Genomic DNA, 6,029 nt, shown 5'->3' with positions numbered 1-6,029 from the left:
ATATATATATATATATATATATATATATATAAAGAGACAGAATTCCTTAGTGAGTCATTTAAAAGAAGATATAAATCATTCTGATTTATCATAATTTGAAAGATATTGAATGGTAGGAATTTTAAGTTTTTAATTTTTTCTGATGTTTCATAGTACACATGTACAGTTTTCTGTAATTACAAAGTGATTAATTAAAAATAAATAATGGATTTGAAAAAAACTTTGTCAAGAACCTGTTATGAACTAGATACTGTTTTAGATGCTTGTTCCTATAAGTGAGCAAAACATGAAGATCCCTGCCCTCGTGGAGCTTATGTTCTAGCATAGAGGGAGACAGATAATAAATACTGCATGTAATAGAAAAATAAATTACCAGGCTATTAGAAGCCAATAAGAATATGGAAAAAAGAAAAAGAACTGCTGAATAAGGGGAATTGGGAGTGCTGGGTGGCACAGGAGTACAAATTGCAGTGTTTAAGTGGCAGAGCCAGGGTCAGCTTCATTGAGGAAAGACAGGAAGTAGGAGTTCACCCTGGATGTGTTCTAGGCAGAGGAAGCAGCTGATGCAAAGACCCTAAGGAGTGAACATGGTGAGATATTTCAAGCACAGCCTCCTCACAGGAGGAATGCTCCGGTGAGCTGGAGCAGGGGGGAGGGACAACAGTGGGAGGTAGGTTCAGAGAGGCAGTGTTGGCTCCAGAGAAAATAAGGTCATTTCCTTGATTTAAATACATAAGAAAAATTACCTTCTGGCCTTGTTTTCTTCTGGCCTACTTGGTTTATTCTGTGTTTGTTTCCCCTGCATTTAACACACACACACACACACACACACACACACACACACACACACACAGACTCATTCTAACTAACTAACTAAATAAATAAACCTCCCCCACCTTATTAGTTTCTTAGAGCTGCTGTAACAAGTACCACAAACCAAGTGGCTTGCAATAGCAGAAATTTATTTTCTCACAGTTCTGCAGCCTAGAAGTCTAAAATCAAGAGAGGGCCATGCTCCTTCTGAGACATAAAGGGGAGAATCCTTCTTTGCCTCTTCACGGCTTCTGGTGGTAGCCATCAATCCTTGTCTTTCCTAGGTTTGCTTGTGTCACATCAGTCCCTGTCTCTGTCCTCACATGTCATTCTCGTGTGCTTGTGTCTTTATGTGGCCATCTTTCTTTTTCTTAGAAGTACAGCAGACATACTAGATTAAGGACCCTACTCCAGTATGATCTCCCCTAGTACACTTACAATGACCCTATTTCCAAATAAGGTCACATTCTGAGGTACTGAGGGTTAGGACTTCAGTGTACATTTTGGAGGCACAGTTTAACCCATAACAGTAATAAAGAATAGGTGTTATTATTCCTGTCTCACTGGTGGAGAAATAGGCTCAGAAGGCTTAAGTGACTTGCCTAAAGTCAGCATCAGTAAGCAGAAGAGCCAGATTATTGCAATTCAACATGCACTGCTGTGGCAGTGATGTGAGGATGGAGGTGACAAGGATTTGTTCCGGCCGAGGACAGGAATCGCATACATACAACATTGCATTCCCCATGCATACTGCTTAACCTCAAGACAGCTCAAAATTGGTGCTCTATCTCAGCATTCCTATCAGAGAGAAAGTAGATGCCCCCTCTATAACCTACTTCCCATTTGCGTTTCATTCCATAGCATGACCAACATAGAAAACAGATGCTATTTCTCTCCTTTTGGAATTTTTCCAGGAAAGTAATACTGTAATTTCTGTGGTATATAGAACATTTTGTGACAGCATCACATGGGTTTTTCTCACACAACATAGGAAAATATAACATGGCTCTCTGAGTCAGTTGGCATATTGCAATAGAATCAGGGGATTTTGAAAGCATTGAATGTATTTTGCTTTCTCGTTATATTTAAAAATTCTTACTTAATATGAAGCTTGTCTAGCCATTTGTGAATCTGAAATCAGCACTAGAGCCTTATTTTCAGGCTTAGTCTTAAGGGTTACACCTGAGAAAAGGGAAGGTTACATGAAAACAGAACTGCACACTTTTCTGTGAGTCACAGTGAAGAGTGACATCCCTGGGTCAGGCTAAATGTGGATGAAGCCACCAAAGGCAGTATTCCCAGAGGAATGTCTAGATCTTGGTCTAGAAAAAAAAATATCGCAAAGCTAAGTGTTAAAGTCTGGGTGGTGAGACAAACTGTGGTTGGAGAAAAAGTCATAAGGTCAAAACCAGAAAAATTGGAGGTATGTCAAGAAGTAAGTAGAATGTGAGACAAATGGAATGGTTCAGAAAGTTGGTTGGGTGAGGACTTGGGAGGCCTACTTGTCTGTGGCCCTGAATGCATGGTGTGGGGTGAGAGGGGGGAGATGTTGGGTAAGACTGGGCAGTCCCCTACCTGCTTTTAAATATAGTTGTTAGCAAACATTAGAGATTCTTAAATATGGAGAACAAACAGAGAGTTACTGGAAGGGTTGTGGGAGGGGGGATGGGCTAAATGGGTAAAGGACATTAAGGAATCTACTCCTGAAATCATTGTTGCACTATATGGTAATTGACTTGAATGTAAATAAAAAAAATTTTTTTAAATGAATATAGTTGTTAGCCATTTTTTGATGTTACATAGTCTTGTAGTTTCTTTTCAAAGCCCCTTCTTTTAACTTCTGTTCTCAATATGTTTTTATTCCTCCTAAGTTCGTGGGCTTCTCTTTTCACTTAACAGCTGACTGCTTTGGATCTGTGTGTTGAAGCGTATATTCTTCTTAGTATCAAACAAGGGAAAAACTGCCTCCCTTCCAAAGATGCTTCTATTCTGTTAAAATTTATTTTCTTTGACTCTGAAAGAGTGTGGCAAGAGCAAGGTCTTCATATTTTTCTACTGAATTAAAATGGCCCATAGTCTTTGTCTCATGTCCCCGAATGCAGCTAGGCCACCTGGGTGTAGTGTGGGCGGCTGGCTGAGAGGCTGGTAAACAGGTGCGCCCCATGGACATTTGATTATCTAGCCCTGTGATGATCAGTTGCTGCTCTTGCTGTTGCTGCTGCTGCTCATTGTCAAGGGCCAAGCAAGTCAGGGGTCATTGATTTGAATTACTTCCCTGTGACAGACATTCTGGGAATATACTAGGCTTTTCGTAGGAAAGGCCAAAAGGTGACAAGTATTAGAACTTAGAGACCTACTTAATCCCTCTTATCACTGTGGAATGGGAATAAAATCCTCCCTATTCCCCAGCAGCGATAGATTGTGGAGCAATGCGAAATACTGAAGCCCTCAATTATAAAACATTTTTTTAAAAATTTTTTTTAACGTTTATTTATTTTTGAGACAGAGAGAGACAGAGCATGAATGGGGGAGAGGGAGACACAGAATCTGAAACAGGCTCCAGGCTCTGAGCTGTCAGCACAGAGCCCGACGTGGGGCTCTAACTCACAGACCGCGAGATCATGACCTGAGCCGAAGTCGGCCGCTCAACCGACTGAGCCACCTAGACGCCCCAACATTTATTTTTTTTAATTCAGGTGAAATTCATATAACATAAAGTGAACAATTTAGTGGCAGTTAGTACATTCAGAACATTTTTATCACCCACCAAATGAAAACACTGTACCCCTGAAGCGCTTACTCCCCATTTCTCCTTCCCCTCAACCGCTAACAACCGCCCATCTGCTATTGCTAGGGATTTACCTATTGTAGCGATTTAATATAAATGGAATCATATAATATGTGACTTTTTGTGTCTGGTAAAACATTTGTTTTTAAATGCAGGTCATCGTTTTTGTTGTTTTTTTTTTCCGATTTCCTCCTGTTATAACACTGGGAGAGCTGGGATGCTGCAGGAGTGTTAACATCTCTCTAATTATGCCCTCAAAGAAAAACCTTCAGGAATACCTGCTTCACTTCTGCTGCGGGTGGGTTTCTCTTCATGAGACAACTAGCAGTTTAGAATTAAGTTACTTAATTTGCAAGGATAGGAAGAATTCAACTGTACTTCAGGATAGAGGTCAGCCCCCCTTTGGCATCCTTTCCCACCACCTCCAATTTCTGTCATTGTCTAGTGGTCTCAACACCAATTTATCCCATCATCCAAATGAACCTGTAATTGATACTTTGGCATCAGGATAGCTAGAGATTATATTGCTAGCTAAGCAACAAAGCATAGTCTCCCCCACCCCAGGGAGTTGAATGATACCAGCTGTTGAAGATGAAAATTTGAGAAATACTTTACACTCTCATCTTTTGAGGAGGCTGATCATCCTGCCTCCTCCCTTCTCTCCCCTGTGAAATAGAGGCTGCTCAGGGAGGGCTGTGCGATGCAGACAGCAGAGGCTTGAAATGAGATTCCTCTCTCTCTCTGCCATATGTAACCCAAGATGCATTGTGCAGATGAAACTGGCAGAGAAATAGGGAGCTGGGTGGCAGACAGAGTTCTGAGGGCACCAAAATTCTAGTTAAATCCTTTTGCAGAAGCAAGGAAGCCTGCTGGTCTAATGATGCAGAACCCAAGAATTAAATTGGCATAGAGCTAGTGCTTTCAGAGAACGCAACCTCTGTAAGTCTCTGTTCTGTAGACCCCCTGGGAGTGGGATGAGTTAAATACAGGACAAATTATGACTTGCTGCCCTCAGATGGTGATTATCATGTATGGTATTGTGTGCCAAGTATGACTGAAACATCAACTCTCTGCTCCAAAACATCTCTTCCAGGGACCTGAGAATAGCACCTTTATAGTAACTAATCGATTGACAATGTTCAGCACAGTGACAGGGATGAGGTGGGGCATTTTTGTCATTTCCTTCCCTTCTCTCCCTTTCTCCCCCCTTCTTTCATCTCTTCCTATCTCCCTCCCTCCATTAACATGTTTGGAACTTGTTATGTGCCAGACACTGTGCCAAGACCTAAGGATATGAACTAAGACCCTGCCCTCCCTCCCGTTACCTCCTCTCTGCATTATGTTCTCTTGCAGTTGCTGAGAATTATAAGTAGTTGTATGCCGGTCTGCCTCCTGGAGAAGGAAGTAGCTTCTAAAGGCCGGAGTCTTTGCCTTTGACTCTAACATTGCCCTAGCAGAAGTTTATGGAATTGAATCCAGATATGTAAGCAGATAACCGTATAAAATGCGATTAGTGATATTTGAGAGAGTTCTGCACAGAGTGCTGGAAACCACAAAGGGCAGAGTAAACAACTGCCACGGGGAGCCGCAGGGCCTCCCAGACTTGTCATTCGAGCTGCCTTGAAAGATGAGCAGGTGTTTGCCAGACAAACAGGGGCGGGGGCACACAATCTCCAGAGGTCACACCTACATGAATGTGTTTCTTGGGAGGAACCCTGTGATCCTCTAAATCCCACCCTTTCTTTCTTTAAGGAACAGTCAGAAAATAAGTGTTTGATTCACCACTCTCTTTGGATCAAGCCTACGGATAGTGCAGGCATCTCTTCCAGAAAATGAGAAGCCTTATTTCTTCTAGGGGCTAAAGGCCCCTCCCCCACCAAAAAATTCTGTTGAATTCCTTACTTCTAAAATGCCACATGTTTTACTCTTCCTTTTTCATTTTGAAATAAATGTTTAAGAAAATTCTTTTTCTGAGTCGGTTTGAGTGGAGCCAAGATTTCACTTCGATAATCCTTTCACCATTTCAACAAATGTATGCCAAGTGCCTCCACTGCTCTAGAGTTGAGGCTTACAAAGAACAAACAGTGAGACAGTATCTGCTCCCAAGGAGACTAAAGCTGACACGAAACAGGAAGCTAAAGTAGCACAGACATGGTCTCCCTTTCCCATTTACTGTTAAAGCCTAGTCTTCACACACATAGAGTTGGCATTGAAGCGTTTTCAACAGATGACTCCAGTTCTGAACAGAAGTTTAGAGGTCCAAGGAACAATAAAAAGGCTATATCCTTACCACTAGGAATATTTACCAGGAAAAGCAAAAAACATCTGTAGTCTAAACTTTACCAGGTACATATTTTAGGGAGTCTCAGAAAGTCTATTCCATGCAGAAAAATACCCCAAAGTTTTATATTAAGTGTTTGGTTGTATT

The 6,029-nt window shown here is 41.5% G+C and overlaps 1 long non-coding RNA gene across 1 annotated transcript in view; it reads left to right on the top strand.

The window, feature by feature from the left end:
• LOC125917843 (uncharacterized) overlaps positions 1-5,567 on the top strand; it is a 7,129-nt gene extending 1,562 nt beyond the window's left edge. Inside the window, exons 2-3 of the long non-coding RNA XR_007456317.1 lie at positions 4,955-5,084; positions 5,354-5,567. This is a non-coding gene — a long non-coding RNA (uncharacterized LOC125917843). The remainder of the gene's footprint in view (positions 1-4,954; positions 5,085-5,353) is intronic.
• Positions 5,568-6,029: the final 462 nt, after the last annotated feature.

Source organism: Panthera uncia, unplaced genomic scaffold, assembly GCF_023721935.1.
Source record: "Panthera uncia isolate 11264 unplaced genomic scaffold, Puncia_PCG_1.0 HiC_scaffold_257, whole genome shotgun sequence".
NCBI classification, from domain to species: Eukaryota; Metazoa; Chordata; class Mammalia; order Carnivora; family Felidae; genus Panthera; species Panthera uncia.
This window is presented reverse-complemented; position numbering and strand designations above follow the sequence as displayed.